This window comes from Lagopus leucura, unplaced genomic scaffold (assembly GCF_019238085.1).
Source record: "Lagopus leucura isolate 7727_CA_CO unplaced genomic scaffold, USGS_WTPT01 Super-Scaffold_100004, whole genome shotgun sequence".
In the NCBI taxonomy this organism is placed as follows: domain Eukaryota; kingdom Metazoa; phylum Chordata; class Aves; order Galliformes; family Phasianidae; genus Lagopus; species Lagopus leucura.
The window spans coordinates 34,490,726-34,509,099 of NW_024962264.1; positions in this window are offsets into that span (position 1 = coordinate 34,490,726).

Genomic DNA, 18,374 nt, shown 5'->3' on the forward strand with positions numbered 1-18,374 from the left:
TGATCAAGTCTGTATCAGATGAGAATGGCATGGGCTAATCCTTAGTGAAAGATGAAACCATACCTCAATAGATGGCTAAAGTCAGTAGCAGATGGCTGATACGCAAAGTCTGTTCTAGAAAAGAAATGAGATTTTTTTTTTTCAGTTTTATAAGCAGTAGGGTGTAATTTTCAGTATTGTAAATGGCTGGGAGTAATTTCTCAAGAAAACATACACACCCTTAACTTGTTATTCAAAATCTTAACATTTTTGTTGTGTGTTAGGTAGAGAAACCTGCAGAAGTCTGAGAGGTAATCAAATTCAGCATTTTGGGATACTGCTGTGCCACGCTGTCAAAGAAACATGGGAAGCACAAATGTTACATAACAGCAAAAAACTTTGAGCAGAGAAAAGTTGTGGCAGAAAGGAAGTTTCCCTCCTCAACCTTTCTTCCCCCCACTCAATGCAGATAACTGAATTATGAGCAGTAATAGGAAGATGAAATAGTTCTTGTATTTCTGATTCAGATTTGGTTTTGCTCTGGGAAGCTCGGGCCCTGGTTCGACAGGAAAAATGAATTCTGCATGTAAATTGAATCCAGAGAGTAATAAAATACACCAATATAGTGTTTATAACTTTTCAAGCAAGCAGGCTGAGACATATACAATATATATACCCAATAAAACATCCTAGAAGGCTTTCAACCAAAAATTACTTAATCTTTTCTCCTTAAGCTTTCTCCTCCTACGCTTACCTTTTCAAATCATTCCTCTGAGATCCTAGACATCTCTGCCTGTATAATCAATTGATATCAAGATGTTACAATCACAAAATAAACAAGAAAGTTAGGCGAAGTGGACATGATAACAAGAGAGAATAAGCAGAAGGCTTACCCTTATGCTGGGCTCACCACAAAACACCAGAAGGAGGGATCTCCAGAAGAGATCCTTCCCCTCTGGCAGCCAGCTCTTAAATAGGGTCTAGGAGGGGTGGAGTCTGGCTCCACCCCTTCCGGCAGCACAGGTGAATTGCCTTCACCTGTGCTCCTCTGGCTGACTCATGGCTCGCTTCAGGTGATCAATCAGAGGTTCAGGCCATGACTCAGCAGTTCCCATACACTGCCCTAAAGAGAATTTTATTCCCCACTATCAGAATCTAATGCTATTATTAAATGCTGTGTACTGTTTTCAAGGTTTTCATGCTTGATTCAGCCACTTACAATAGTACCAGCAAGCATGATCAAAGTCTTAGGTTGACTCTAACCTATTTAACTAAAGAGGTTGCTCTGCACCCGTGTGAGGCTTTCAGTGATTTCTCTTGCAAAGTGAAGGCAAGACTAGTGTAGATACTTCTAAAATAAAAATAGGTCTTTCTCCTCTCTCTTATAGGATGAGTGAATTTAAAAAGCATATAGTGAACATTTCCATTCCTGTTACATATTTGCGAATAGAAGTTTTAGAATATGAGCAAGAAGAATAATGAAACTAAAGTGAAGAAAAAATGTGAAGATGATACAACATTCAGTTTTAATTCAATCAGAATGCTGCTTTTTTGTTTCCTGAAAACCTGACTGGCCAAAGCCACGTGCAACTCGACCTCATAGTCTTAGCTTTGAGCAGAGGATTGAACCCCCAGAGATCTCTTCTAACACAAGTTAGTTACTCTATAATTCATAACATGCTTTCCCAAGACTGTCAAGAACTGGACTGAGTTGATAAGGGATACAGGGATGTATGCAATCACAGAATATTTACAGAATTTTTACTTTCCACACACACAAGAAATATCAGTGTTGTTTTAACTTAAGTGGATAGCACTGAAATAGAAACTGATTTAATCCTCTCATGTCCCTCAAATATAAATGACTGAAACATCAGTCTTTGAGCATCAGCAAGATAATAAGCTGCTAGGAAACTTCCAGTAGAAATTTATGAAACCAATTCACTCTTTATTTGACAATAGTTGACAGCCTGTGATGAAAGGCAAAAGCAGTAGGCATAATACATTCTGACTTTCATTAGGTTTTTGATAGCATGCCACACTTAAGTGTTCTTGAAACTCCTATGCAACTGATTGGAAACTCATACTCTAGTAATTAGTGATTCATCACCAAGCTATCAGTTGGGACTGAAAGGCAGTCTGTCAAGGTTCGTGCTGCTCAGTGTTCTCATTAATAATACGAATGGTGGATTAGGGAGCCTCAATTAAATGCCACTCTAGGAATATTACACAATCTGTATGAAATAATGTAACTGTTTAGTTATTCTGATGAACTAGGAAGTAATTTAATGCAATTCTAATGAAATCTTAGAGTGGACATTCAACTGATTGACATTGAAGTTATCCTTAAGCTTGAATATTTTTTTTTTTAATCTAGGAGGACATACCAAGAGCCATCTTCAATGGAATAGTCCAGGGTTCAATCTATTACAATCTCCAGTAACTAATTCTTTGACAGAATGAAAATTACGTGAACAATTTGGGCTTTTGCAATATTGTGCTGGCATATGCAATTAGCTATCTGTCAGTTTTTGAGAGCTGCAAGCTCTTGAGAGATGTAGGATGCCTGTTCAAAATCACACAGAAATATTCAAAATAATTAAATATTTATAATTCAAAGTAAAGTAATTATTCAAAAGCAATAAAATTAAACTAAGAAATAAAATGCAAATTAGTTTCACATCAGAAAGACAAATTAGGAATAGTTTCTAAAACAGCATAGCAGAAGAATTATATTGAATCACAAAATATGGTTATATTTTGACCTATGAAATAGGTCAAACTATATGTTCATATACCATGAACAGTATATGAAAAGCAAGATCATCTCATTTTACTGAAAGCAAAGAGCTGGAGCATTTTCATTGCCTTTAAATAAGTACAAAGATGTCAAGAACTGAATGAAATGCAGACAACACATACTAAGAATTATTACCTGAGAGGAAAGAATGAAAGGATTTAGGTGTTTTTGGCTTAGCAAAGACAAGAAGGACTTGTACCATGACATCAGTCTCTTCGCATGTAAAGTGATTCCATAATATGGACTCTGATCTTGCTCACAAAATTTAAAACAACAAATAATCAGCTGATTTTATTTCAGAAGTATTGATGAAATATTAGAGCTTTCCTTCTAGGACAGCTGACACTGGGCCTGGTTGCTTACCAGTGTGGTGGAAAGAAGTTTCTCAGCAATTTTTAAGAGAATGTAGTTTAGACATACTGGACCCAGCTTCAGAATACATGTATTAACTTTATAACTTTAGATTTCTCTTTCAGCCTTTGTGTCTGTACAACACTCTTTGAATATAGACATCCACTAGAAATAAATAATTGTTAATTACCAATACCACTACTTACCCTATTAGATTCCTTTTCTACCCCCCCACTTCTGTTGGAATCAGTACCAGAACTATCTTCTACTTTTGAAGCTTTATCTCTGGTAGCACAGTACTCACATATCACAGCTACAAATGTATGTTTTAGTTTTGTTTAAGACTTCCACAAGCTTTCACTTATGTATCCAGGAACCTCTTTTGATGTTGTTCAGAGCATTTCAGTATCTGATACTGGAAATAATACAAGAACAAGAGATTGCACATTTGATGGCTACAGGAAAGAAATGCGGACAAAAACACTGAAATGTTTGTAAGCTCGTTCTACTTATTAGTTTGTGAATTAATCCTACTTATTAGTTCAAGTGTTTTTTTTTTTTACCAGAGTACTTCTGATTGGAGATATAAGAATGCTTTCAGTAGCCACGCCTATTTTTATTCTTTTCCTTTAATTTTATATGTTGTCACTTGTTGCATTGCTTCTACTGTTGTTGAACAGTATGTTTTGTTCCAAAAACAGAAGCAACAGCAACTTACAGATAGCAGAACAAATAATCTTAGCAATAGATGCTTTTAACTAGGATTTACCTTACTGATACTGTCTGAAGATTTTATCATAAATGGAATGAAAAACAAACATATAGCAGTTGGAAGAAAGAATATTTAACAAGTTGTATGAACAATGAATATTAAGATGCTGTAATTACAAAATAAACAAGAGAATTTAGCTAAGCAGATTACTATACCAAAAAGAGAACAGATAGAGAACTTACCCTTACCCTGAGCTTACCGTGAAACTCCAAAGAAAGGACTTCCAGGAAGAGATCCTCCTCTTGTGGCAGCCAGCTCTTAAAAGGGTCTAGGAGAGATGGAGCCAGGCTCCACCCTTTCCGGCAGCACAGGTGAATTGCCTTCACCTGTGTTCCCATGGCTGACTCATTGCTCGCCTCAGGTGATCAATCAGAGGTTCGGGCTGTGATTCAGCAGTTCCCATATACTGTTACAGCTAGGAATCAAGAGCTAAATGGTAAATAATGCTAAATAACATTTCTTTCCTATTGCTTACAGAAGGGTGTATGCTGAGTCACAGCCTGAACCTCTGATTGATTCAATTCACCTGTGCTGCCAGAAAGGGTGGAGCCTGGCTCCACCTCTCCTACACCCATTTAAGAGCTGGCTGCTAGTAGGAAAGGATCTCTTCTGTGGAAGGAACTCTGCTGGAGTTTTGAAAGTGAGCCTAGGATATTGGTAAGCTTTCTATTTACTGTTTTTTTTTGTTATTATAATCTGCTTTGTCTAACTTTCTTGTTTAATTCATAGTTATAATCTATTAATATTCATTGATTATATAAAAGTTCACGTTACCAAATTTTTAAAGTATTTTTTAGAGATGTATGTAGCTGACTAAATGTTCATGATGATGAATAAAGGTTAAGAAGGTAATACGCTAGCATCAAAAGAAATCAAGCTATGCATTTCAATGAGGGGAAGTATTATTTATATTGTAGCAAACTGGAGTGATTGAGTTAGCCTATGAACAAGGTCAACATTTCCGTATCTTCTTCCATTACATCATTTTAGCTTGATCAAGTAAGCATTTTCCTTTCTTCTGCTTTTCCTTTAGTAGAAGTGCTAAGTCACAGCCTGGAGCAGTGACTTAGAGCACCTGGTAGGAAGGCAGGGCCAACTCAAGGGAGCTCAGGTGCATGCAATGTACCTAAGTTATGAAAAAGGGCGGAGTCAGGATCCATCCCTTTCCAGAGGCTTCATTTAAGGAGTGGTAGTGGGTCCCTGTTTACTGAGGTGTTTTGAAGGTAAGCAGTTTTTTCTTTGTTCTCAGTCCACAACTGCTGTTATGGGGCTTGTTCTTATTTGCTGCAGCCTAGGATTATGCCACTATGCTACTACTGTTGTGCTTTCATTAACATTCTTTCATTAACATTCTTTCTATCACACTATAGCATTTCAGCACTGAATAATCTTTTGCCTTTATTTTACCTTCTGTGGAAATCTCAGACTTTTTTCTCATGGTCTTATTTTTCATAATGCTAGTATGATCTAAACAAATGACAACTATAGGGAGGTTCCTTATGTCTTTATGAGAAACTAAAAACAGTATATCTATAATCCTGTATTTACTTAAATTGAGAAGTTGAGGTAGCCTAAGCCTCCCACTCACAATGTGATAAATCTTATTTTTGTTGAAAATTTTTATGAAATGGTTCTTGCATATTGGCAGAGGTGGTACAGGGTCTCCTGTCTTCACTATGGGGGGAAACAGTCCTAAATGTATATTAAGACTTGCATAAGAAGGAAAAAAACCATCATTTTTATGACTCAAAAAATGAAGTACTTGCATTTTTTAATCTTAATAAATCTTGGAAGATAGAAATGAAAATATTTCAATTTCCCTTTTTCATTCCTAGCTGTTTTTATGCATATGTCTTCATAAAATTTTCAGAATTATTTTTAAGAAAATAATTTGTTTTTAAAAATTTATAATTTTAAAGAATTATTTGTTGTTTCATAGTGAAAACCTCTATTTCATCCAAAGATGTTTTCCTATTGAAAAAATCTGTGAAGGATTTTCAGTCAATTCTATGTCTGTATTTTAGTGTTTAATTACTATTTATCATTAAGAGAAAATTGAATAATAATTACAAACTAAGTGTGTAATTTCTGTAAACTTTACTTATAATATGTATATAATAAAGTAGTTTGCAACTATGCTGGGTTGGTAGGTCTATGGATTCACTGAGTGAATTGCCAAGAGATAAATACTTTTGAGGCATTGTTATTGTGTAGAATACATTTGAAAAAATTTTGAAAATATTGGTTAAAAAAAAAAATTGCCTTTCTGTTTAAATCCCAAGTCTATCATTTTCCTGAGGTCTTTAGTATTCTCGTGGTTATCCTCAGGTTTGTTTAAGGAAAATCATTTATTTTGAAGGATCTATATCTGGAAAATCAGATCTAGAAATAATTTACATAGAAGCCTTAAAAAAAACTCCAAATCCTTCTGTTTTAACAGTCTTGTCTATAAAATAAAATGAATAATAGGAAGAAAGAAGGTAAATATTTTCCTTGATCATCAGCTGCCTTAATCATCCTAGGTTGCCACTTGCTAAATACTTTCCTCCCTTGAAATGCGTGGTTTTGTGGTTATAAGTCATTGGGAACTGTGGTCTATGTTTGGCTCAAGGAGAGCCTGTACCTGTAGTGGTAGGTACAAGGAGCTAAGAGCATTTCTTCAACTGTGTTTTTTCTTATGCCTTAGAACCGTTCTCCATTGAAGATGTGCGTATTAAAAATACATGTTTTGTGCATGGGTAGTGATAGAGTAGAGCTTCCTTTCTTCTTGAAGGCTTGACATTGCCATTACCTTTCACTGAGTGTGGTGTAGTTGCCTCAGCAGCCCCTGGGATGCTGTGTTACTGCTGTTTCCAGTTCAGCCTACAGGAGTAACGGATTTGGGGGGACTTCTCAAGATGTATCTCTTGTTTCACACTTTCATACTTGAATTCCAGTCTTTTAGAGTATAAGACAGTTTTATTTGTTTGGGTGAGGGGGGAGGGGAGAAAACCACAGTAAGCTGAGAGCCTCATTTAATCCCAAGAGATAAGGCCACAAGCATAGGCCTGTGCTGTCAAAGACATAATGAAAGCCAGCAGCTGTCCAGAAAGCTTTAATTTAGTACATGCATTTTCTGATGATCACTACTTGAAAACTCCTTCATTTCTGTAGGTAGTCTACTGCACTGCAAAGCTTGTGTTGTTTTTTCTTTCATCAAAAGGATGCAAGTCTTCTCACTGGTTACAAGATTACAGTTTGATATAGTATGTGCTTGTAATACTATGCCTATGTGAGCATCTAGTCAAGGCTGAAGTCTTAATTCTTATTTGCTGCATGGCAAGTAGAGTATTTGTATGTCTTTGGCAGGTTGGTGTTTGTTTGGAAATCAGTCCTTTTCATACATCATTTAACTGTACCTTCCTTTCTCCATATTCAGTGAATCTACTTAGCTGCCTTCCTTACAAAATTCAAATATCTGTTTTTATTTTGTGAACTTTTGATACTGATACTGTACCTTTAAAAGAAAGCAATAATAGTTTAATTGCATGTTTCTTGTATTTTATTACATTTCCATTCTGAAAGAAAAAGGAGCTCAAAGAAGAGTTGCAAAAACTACCATTCTGTTGAGAGAGTAAACTGCTTCTGTTTGCTAAGGTGTGCCAAATATCAAACTCCAGACTATCTTAAGGCTTGGGGTTTTATTTGAAAGTGAAATTAAAGATGGAAACTCAATCGTAAAATGTTTTTCCCATCATTAACTGTATAGCATGTTTTTAAAGTATTTTAAAATGCTGATCCAATTCAAACCTCAGTGTATGCCTCACTTCTTATGGGTTCCATTGGCTGTACTCAATCTACACATCCATGTGATTAACTCCGTGCTTATTTTCCTTGTATTTCCAGCTATTTTCTGGTCAGTGATTTATACTTAATGTGTGCTTCTAACTGCTCTGGGGTAAGGTACATACAAACCTTTTTCTGACATGCATTTCAGTTCATTTGCTCAGTTTCCTGTGAGTAGAAACTCAGTGTCTGAGGAAAGATTGGATTCTTCTGTATGCAGGAGTTAGCAATTAAAGAGAATAACTTGCAACTTGAGATTAAATCCTGTTCTCTTAGCAGCATTGCTGCTCTTCGTCAGACCTGACTTGCAGGAAAAAAAGAATGTACCATTTCTTTTCTATCTGTAAAGACAGCTACAAGTTTGTCAGTTATGTTCAGTGATGCTGGTGGTGCTCATTATGCAAATATCTTTTCAATAGAAGTTTGGAGGCAGTCATTCAAATGCCATCAGATGACAAATTTGGCTGTGGCTTCTGTGTTACTTATACTACTGTATATCAGAGGAACCTTCAGAAAAGTTAGCTGAGAGCAGCTCTTATTCATGGAGGAATTGATCTGAGTTGGGCATGGTTACTGCATGTGTAACAGGTGTGCCATTGTGATCAGCAAAGATAGTGCAGACTCAGACACAGAAGTATTCAGACCTAGCATTTGTCCACTGGTTAACTTTACTCAGCCTGTTTTTGACAGCACTTATCTGAAAACATCTTTAAAAGTTTTTGACATTTTGAACTCAATCACCATGCTTATAAAACTGACTACTATAAAACTTAGTGGTTTGATGTTAATATATTCAGTCAACAAGTCTTCTGTTATGAGCAGGATGAGTTTTTTTGTGCTTGTTTTGTAGTTCATATGTTTGTTTTTAAAAATAAATAGAATAAAATTCCACCATTTAAAAATCAACCTTAGAATGGTAAACACTGGTAAACAAAGCTGAGAATAACCAGTTAAGAGAGTAACTCATGGTTTAAACAAAAATAAACCTACCAATGGACACCTGCATAATTTTGTGTGCTTAGTTTTTTATGGGCTTACTGTTCTAAGGAAGCTGGAGCACAAGTTCTAGACTGCTTCAGCAGAAAGGAAATTCACTGGGCAAAACCAAAGCTTCCAGAGCTAGAAACAAATTTGAGCAGTAAGGAAAGTATTTGATATTGCATGAGCAATATCAGGCCTGTGTTTATTAAGTGTGGCTTATATAGCCTTTCATGGTGAAAAGATTTTAAAATAAGCAACTGCCAACCTGAAAATAAAGGTAGAAAGAGTAAAGGCCAAAAGGTTGGAATTATGGTTGAGTAGGAACACTGTGATGTGCTCACAAGAACTGTGTTGGCAGGAAATTGTCAAACACAGAGGGGAGGAAAAAAAAATACAACAATCAGGTGGCCAAATATTTTCTAAGGAAGAAGTTGGCAGGAAAACACTGTTGTATAAAAAACCCAGTACAAATAAGGTGGAAAAGCTTGCTTTTGTGCTTCCTTTTTCACCCTAAAGAAAGAGAACAGTTATCAATGTTTTCATTTACTTCAAAAATAAGCAGTCTGGCTGGCAGCCACAGGTAGACCTGCTGTGACAAAACATTTCTGTGGCTGATACTGATACTTTATGGTTACCATCAGTCAAGAAGCACTCTGTGGAAGGTTAGCACAGAAACTGTTTTATTTCTGGTGTGCTTCAGTTATTTTAAACACTTTTTTCCTGAAAACAGAAGTATAAAGCAATTGTTTCCCATAACATATAAAATAAACAAATCAAAGTGGATGATACAGATTAAAAAAAAAAAAGCAAGCCACATTGAAAAACCTTAGGATAAAGAAAATATAAAACAACTGCAGGAAATCTAGTTATGAAACATGTCATCAGTAGTCTTAAATCTGAATTTTTCTGTTCTTATGCACAGTTTTGCAAAACCATGTTTCAGTATTATTATTTCAATTTGCTTCTCCATTGCTTGGTCCCCTGTCCAGTTCATCATCTTGCCTTGGACTTATGCATAGTACTTCAGTGGATGTTTGGTTTCATAACCAATGTCAATATTCCTTTAGAATCTCAAAGTTCGTTTATCACTTGTTCTAACTCTGTCCTCCAAAGTGTTATATTTATTGGGATGTGAAACTTACTGGTATATATGTTCATATAGTTTTTGTTAAGCCAGCTGAACATTGCTTCTCTTCTATAATTACAAACTGTTTCCAGTGGTAATTGTCCTCCAAATCAGGATTTTCTTTGTTCATGTTGCGAATAGATTCCTTTGTCTTCATGAAGAATATAATCATAGAATCACAAAGTCATCGTAAAATGGCTTGGGTTGGAAGGCACCTCAAGGATCATCAACCACAGGCTGGGCTTGCCTGCTGCTCAATCTAGTACTAGATCAGATTGCCCAGGGCCTGATCCCACTTGGCCTTAAGCACTTCAGGGATGGGGCATCCACAACCTCTGTGGGCAGCCTGTGTCAGCACCTCACCACTCAATAAAAAACTTCCCCCAACATCTAATCTATATTTCCCCTTTAGTTTTAAACTATTCCCCCTCGTCCTGTTGCTAACTACCCTTGTAGTTGATTTCTCTTGTGTTCAGAAATTCCCTTTAAATATTGGAAGGCTACAATGAGGTCTCCCTGCAGCCTTTTCCAGGCTGAATGAGCTAGTTCCTTCAGCCTGTCTTCATAGGAGATGTGCTCTAGCCCTTGGATCATCTTCACGGTCCTTCATCTTCCCTGTACTGTGAGTCCCAGACCTGGATGCAGTACTACAGATGGGGCCTTATAAGGGCATAGTAGAAAGGGACAATCACCTCTCTGTCCTTGCTGGCCACTCCTCTTCTGATGGAGCCCAGGATATCATTGGCCTTCTGGTCTGCAAGAGCATGCTGCTGGCCTTTGTAAACCTGCAGAACTTCTGATCACTACTTTTACAAGGCCCTAGAATGGGTCAACATTCACTTTATGTAACCACTAACTGAAAAAAAGCATTTGGGTAGGCTTCCTAACAGAAATAAACAATGTTTTTTTTACTACCAGAAAATCTCTTTCATCTCTCTCATAGTAAGTCTTAGTCAGAATTCTTCTCAGCACCTAGAGATGTGGAGACCGGATTGTAGTACAGTCTTGACTGGATGCAGTTTTGCAGTTTCACAACCACATGGTATGCCATATCACATATACACAGGTTAAATATAAATCATTTGTATTGGTATGTATTTTAACAGAATAATTTGTCTCACTAATGAATCAGTAAATGGAAGTTTTTATGCTGCTGGAGCTGCAGCATTGAAGCTTTTCTCTCTCCACACTGCTATGACAGCAGGAGGGTGAAGAACATCATCCCTCTACAGGCTGCTCTCTTTACTTGAGTTGTAACCTGCAATAGGAGACTCAGAAAACTTGAAATCCCTTCCTAAGTCACTGTGTAGTCTGTAATACAGTTTGAAAAGCAGATCCCAGTGATTTAGTTGACTTGAACTAAAAATGTAGATTAAAATTTTTCAATGCAGACACATGCATGAGTACCTGTGACCAGGCACTAAGTCCAATTTTACAAAAAAAAATTGAGGAACTATGTTATATTCCTGCTGCCCTGTGGAAAAAAATGCTATGGGCGTGTTATAATCCCTTGAATTACGATGAGGTCTGTACTGGAAACTTCATCATAGTTCCAAGAGGTGTCATCTTAGGTAACAGTGGTTTCTTTCCAAGACACTTATTCTGGGTAGAGTTGCTTTTTATAAGTGATTCCGATTAATGTCTCAAAGTCTGGAAGAATTTGCAGGCATGACTGAGAGCAACTGCTTTAATGTTGCTTTACCCTTAGTTGCTTTGGCCAATGCAGCTCTCATACTTGTTGCTGTCACCAAGTGTTAGGCCTAAGCGTCACAAATATGATATTATTCTTTACAGAGCAGGAATAGAGGTTATGTCACTTGGTGGACACTCTGCTGTTGTGTGTAGGTTTTTTTGTCCTTAACCTGTTCTTGATATAGCACTCCCAGGATTATTTTACTGTAAATTAGAATAAATTAATGGAAACTGATTTGTGGGGACCTCAGCTGCTTTAAATCACCAGTGGCAAAGGTCCTGTTCACTTTGGAGATAGCAGGATTAAACCTCCTTTCAGGAACATGCAGCATATTTTAGTAAGTACACATTACATAACGTGTCCCATATTTCTTTCTCTTTTCAGTATGCCAGTAATATGAAAATTATGTTCACATTAATCATTATAACTGCTCATCTTTTTATGTGAAAATAAATTATCCTCTGCTGCCCTTCCTGCACAGGAACATATTTAAATCAGAACAAGTATATACGTGATTGATTCAGGGAAAGGAGTGTCAGCTAATGGGAGCTTTGCTAGTGCAAAAGTTGAAACCAGGATTTGTCTCTGTACTCAGTGGATTGCAATGCTGTGTGGTAGTGTCACTTGCCAAAAAAGACTTCCACTTTAGTATGTGCATAGCTCCTTTGAATGTCAATGGAAACTGCATGCATTCATTATAGGGAGTCTTACAGTTGTATCTTAAGTAATATTAAAACCTACAGCATATCTACCTCTGAAAATACTTCTGCTGGGAAAGCAGCATTTTCTAGAAAGCAGCTATGCAACTGGCAAAAACAGCATGCCTCTAAGCTTCTATTTAAGATTGTCCCTGGCTTCAGCAAGACTGTTTTCAGAAAGCATTTGAAATCGAGCTATCTGAAATGCATGCATGAAACCATGCAGAGGCTGATTTTAAGACATGGTGAGCAATTATATGTTAGTGGGTTTGGTCCTCAACACTTCTGAAAAGTCATTTTTATTTGAACGTGAATTTAGTGACTTACCTTATCCAAGACTGTAAAAATAGAGGTTAGGTTATTTTTAGAATTCACAATGCAATATTGGGCTAAAGGACTTTTGACATGGAGATTACTTTCTACAAAACCACAAACATAGACCAGCATTTTTCAGCAGCCATCAATTCACCCTTATTCATTGAGTGACATTAATAGGGAAGACTGAAATAAGTCAAAGGTTGGTTAAAAATGGCTGTGGATGGTTCTCAGGGAACTGAATCTATATCCAGTGTTATCTTTTCTCAAGTGAGCAGATCTGTTGAAGGTTTGTCCTCAGAACAGCGAGTTTTCCTTTAAAGTAAGAGTTTGGGATTGATTGTACATGGGGAAGTAAGTTTCATATTTGGCCTCCAAAGAGATTAATTTCTGTAAATTTATAGTCTGCCTGTGGAGAATATATATATTCTTCTCTAATTTCTTCTCAAGGTGTTTGTGTAATTACACAGACTCAGTATAGCATATTGGTTGTTTTTCAGAATCACAAATGAGATGCAAACTCCATTTTTGGAGCTACAGATCTCTGAACTTATTTTCCACTTGGTGTTTTCATTATCAAAGAAACTTAAGAATTCTTGATTTTTTTTTTTGTGTCAATTTTCTGTAGAAAAGACATGCCCTTGCCTACTACCAAAGCTGTCCCCATATGATGATGGGAACTCTTCTTTCAGAAGCTAAAGCCCAACTTGAAAAAGATTCAGCACTATCATCACTGTAAGAAAAATGTCAATTAGATTTCTTATGTAGGATTTTTTTTTTCAATCTCACTAGGGAACCAGTTCCTGCATTCAGTGGTGCAAATCCTTGGCAACCATCTAAATGAGTTTTTGTGAAATTGTACAGTCATGTCAGTGGTCTGCTTTTGACATTTCCAGTGTTCAGATATTTTCTAGTGATCCAGTTAACTTATAAGTTACAAATCCAAACATAGATCAGTGTTTTTTCAGTAACTGCTGTCTCACCTTTTTATTCGGGATGTGACATTAACTGGGAAGTCCAAAGTAATGAGTTAAAGGCTATAACAATTAACTGACAAGTTAATTGGAGCACTTCATGGCTGAAATGTATGGAACACAATCAATCACTTATTCCTTTTAAGTTAATGCAAATGAACTGTATTAGAAATACCATTTCTCTGTTACTGCATAATCAAGATGAGTTGTGACCTTTAAAAAGTTTTGTTATTGACTTTTGTTACATACAAGATACATACATTGATACATATTCTCATTACATGAGAATGAAAAATATGATTAATTTAAGCAAGTGTGAAGTTCAAAACTATAACACATCATAGCTGAGGAAGTGTTAATGTGTTATACCAATTTTACCACTGTGAAATACAAAATAGTACAGTAACGTTTGTGCATCTGTTGTGTAATTGTTTTGGGGAAAAGTTGTAAGTTTGATTCATTCTGCGTTTCTTCAGTTTTTTCCTTTATTTGTTACTTGTCACAGATAAAAGATTGTCAGGGGAGCAGATTGACATAGTAAGTCTGTACCTTGCAGTATTTATGAAAGGTGTATGATTTTAACCAAGTATTAACACCAGGCTTGGAAGTAACTTTTGCCACATCAATACATCCAGATTACAGCATCATCAAACTACCCCTTTAAATTTTTAAGACCATTTATTTACTTACTCTGTCCAAATTATTGTGAATTCAAGTACATACCTGTTAAACATGGAGAATCAAAGACCAAGAATTGCTGCATATTTTGCACTGTTTAAAATAGGACAAGGAATATTTCACTCTGGAAAAATGCTTTATTCCATCCTAAAGTTGTTGTTCTTACTTCTTCACCAATTAACCTAGCTTAGTAGCACTGCATGACTAATAGGCTTGTTAGATGATTAACAGAAAACAAAACTCCTTGCTTATACTTTCCACTTTACAGGAGTCCAGCCATGCCCCAGATATTTTCCATTCTCAGTCTTGATGTCCTACAGATGTAGAATTCAAAGCCCTTACACTGTATGGGAACACATCATGGAATTGTACATGTGTGTTTCACTTTCCTGAGTAATTTCTCCATTACTTCAACCTCATTGAATGTGGGCTTTGTGCCCAGTAAAATAGTACTTGCTGTACCAATGCTTTTATACACTTTCAGATGAAGCTTATCTGCAAAATCGAATCAAAACTGCCAGCTTTTGCAGATTATTTACTTTTTCAAATTCCTCTTTTTCTTAGAACAGTGATCAGAAAGGGAAAATTTGGAATGCGAAAGCAGTAATGAGGGAGGTCTGGAACTTCATGTTTTCTTTACTGTTCCATCTCCCTCAAAAAAAAAAAAAAATACACTGCAAAAATCCAAGTTATTGGTGCAGGACTTGGAGCTTTACTGGATGGAGAACCAATAGAGTGAAGTTTATTTCCCCCAGAAGTTAATTAATCTTTCATTTGAGCCCTGACAGAAGCTGTTCTTCAATGTCATTGGGAAATGACTGGGAAAACTGGGAAAAACAATGTATAGAAATTAGAACCATAGAATGCTTTCATTTGGAAATGATATTAAAGATCATCTGGATCTTTAAACCCTGCTGTTGCCACCCACTAAATTAAACACTAGATCAGACTGCTTAGGGCCCATCCAACCTGGCTATAAAAACCTCCAGGAGGAGCATCTGCTACTTCTCTGGGAAACCTGTGCCAGCACCTCATCACCCTTTGAGTGAAAAATTCCCCCCTGCAATCTAATCTAAATCTCTCCTCTTTTAGTTTAAAACCATTCCTGCTTGTTCCATTGCTATCTACCCATGTGGAAAAATTGTTTTCCCTTCTGTTTATACGTTCTCTTCAGGTGCTGGAAGACTGCAATGCAGTTCTTAGATTGTTTCTTCAATTGATTTGTAGTTTCCTTGTGTATGGTAGCTGCTGAGTCATAGTTTGAACCACTGATTGAACACCTGGGGAAAGGACCCGGTCAGCCCTGGGAGCACAGGTGAAGGCAATTCAGCTGTGTGACCAGAAGGGGTGGAGCCTGGCTGTGCACCTCTCTTAGCCCTCATTGAAGGGCTGACTGGCAGTGGGGAAGGATCTCTTTCTGGAGATCCTTCCCTGGTGAAATTTTCCCCTTCAAAACCTGATTCGGGTGAGCAATCTTGCCTTCCTTTATAGCACTTCTCTATTGTGCTGGTCCTTCTGTCACCAAACCTTTATTGTAATGCCTTTCCTATCATATTGATCTGTCAAATTGCTACATCTTTATTTATTTATTTTTGGACTGTAAGAATGTAATTGTACTAGTTGTTAAGCATGCACTGCTACTATAAATAGTGAATTATAGGTGAAGGGAAGAGCCAGGTATGTCTTCATTGGAGTCTGTTGTCTAAACAAGCATGGGCAATTCATGTGATTTTTCATTGTCATATTTTCTTCCATCTGTAAAGTGAGATAATAACATCTATCCATGCCATGGCATTGAGGTCAGGAATAATTAGCTAGCATATATGTGGTGGGAATAAAATAGCCTGCTGTTAATGCCTCCTATCTCTTCTTATTTAGCTCAGTTTTATAGCACTCAAGTTCCACTTCTGTTATAGTGTGAGGGCTAACTGGTAATTACCTTGGTTGGTGTCTGGTGATCTCCTCAACTCTACTGCAGTTTCTCTATTGAAATACTCCTTGTCAGTGAGAGCCTATAGGTTATTAATTTTATGTGAATTGTGTACCATTGCCCTCTATTGGGCAGCACTAAACTTTGTTCAAGTGCTGTTTGTGTTGCTGTTCAGAGCTTGGAAGTTGGACTCTGAAAGAATACACTGAACATCTTTTCAGGAGTGTCAGTGACTTTTGAAAAAGGCAAATACTTTGTTAGAACTTGTGCACTTTATGATCCTTCCTTTCCTATTAACAAAGATTAAATTGCACTAAGAGTAAAGATTTGCAAACAACTTTACATATCACTGCTTGTGGATACTGACTTTCCAATTTCCTAGCCTGAATTTTGTGTCAGATGTATCTGTTTTTGTCAGCTAAGGAAACAGAAATAGTTACATCCAATTCCAATCAAACCACACATCTTTTGAAAAGTTTAAGCTACAAAAACATGATAGCATTCTGTAAGTAAGATTGAAGATTGCAATTTTTTCCCCTCTTGCTCTCTACCTGTCTCAGTTCTGTGTTCTGTGAGCATTTTGTGTACATGAAGGTGAGTGTTTATTATGGTGCAGTTCCTTTTTCAGCAAGTGTACTTTTTTGGGAAAATGTATGCTCTGTCAAAAATGTTTCATATACAGTATAGTGTCTGGAAGAAAAATCATGAGTAATGGCAAATATTAAAAGGAGAAGAAAATTATAAATACTGGAGATGCAAGTAGTCAAATTAATATCTGGAAGAATACATTGTGCCTTGGAAATGCCCTTACTGTAGTTGCAAACTTGGTCCTAAATCACTTTGATTTCTACTCTCTGGTATACAGTTCATGGCAGAGCATTCAATGGAGTAGAAACCATGACAAAGGTCACAAGAAAAAATAAAGCTATTGTTGATAGTGTTTGAATGTTACCCATCTACCAGCTGTCATCCAACCCTGTATTTATACTGCTATTCATTTGAAGTTAAATACAGAGCAATCATATCCAACTCTAATACACATCCAAAATACAGTGATCTGTGTGTAATTCTGCCAGGGTTAATAGCAGCTTATTAAAACTCAGAAAGATGGCTTTTTAATGATCCCCTCCTCTGCCTCCTCTGAGAAACCTGCATGTCACTTTTGAAAAAGTATCTGCCTAGAGCTCAAGTTCTGTATGGCTACCAAAATAACAAACATTCAGTATCCTTGGATGGATTATCTATTTTGTTGGTAATCCATATCACAAGTACAGAACTATCCAATCAGACCACTGCAAACCAATGATGCGTTTAGAGTGGCATAACTGTATTTAGGATCCAAGGTCTTCATTCCTTACTCTAGATCAAGTCTAGCTAGATGAGGAGCATGTTCAGGTTGTTTCTCAGTCTGAGCTGGTACTGCATGCCCAAGCAGTATGATTTTGGGGCTACTAAGTCCACTGAGAACTGGTTGTGCCAGGATATACTGTAATACAAAAGCAATTTAGGTCTGGAAAGCAAGGCATATATTCTGTTTCTGTTTGCTCAACTTACCTTTGTATTCTACTACCTAGTTTGTAACTTAAGCATGTACTTATCCCAGTATGACCAAAATTAAAATGTCACTTCCCATAATAGCTTCAGCCTTTGGTAAAAATCTTTTGCATCCTAAATATTTCACAATATTTGTACTTAAGATAGATCTGTATATTTAGAAAGAGGTGTGCAGTCACCTTTCTTTCAGTGCTCTTCACACTGTCACTAGCTCTTTAATTCTCATCTGTCCCAATAGACTGTTGACTTAGCGTCCAGTCCACCTGATTTAGCCATGTATTTGTGGATGAATTGCTTTTCGAATATGCTTCTTCATACTAATAACACAGGATACTGATACAGTAGCTTGAGCCTGAAGAGTCCCAATAGTCCCAACAGAGATAACGTTAAGTATTTTTGTACATGGAAAGCAGCAAATTGCTAACAGAAGATATGTTAGGAAAACTGATTAATACCCTTTGCTACTTTGTCAACCATGTTTTTTTGAAACAATAGGCTTCAAAACATTGTGGAACTACTGAACATCAGTTAGTGGTAGTGAATTCATGACCTCTTTTAGTTTGTAGTCCTGCACTTTCCTCAGTGGGTGAAATTGTCACCCTGCTGACATCAGTGGTAAAACAGTGAAGCTCCCCTTGTCTTAGCTGGAATTAGGACTTTGTTCCATGTAGTTGGAAGGCTTTTATTGCTTTGTCTTG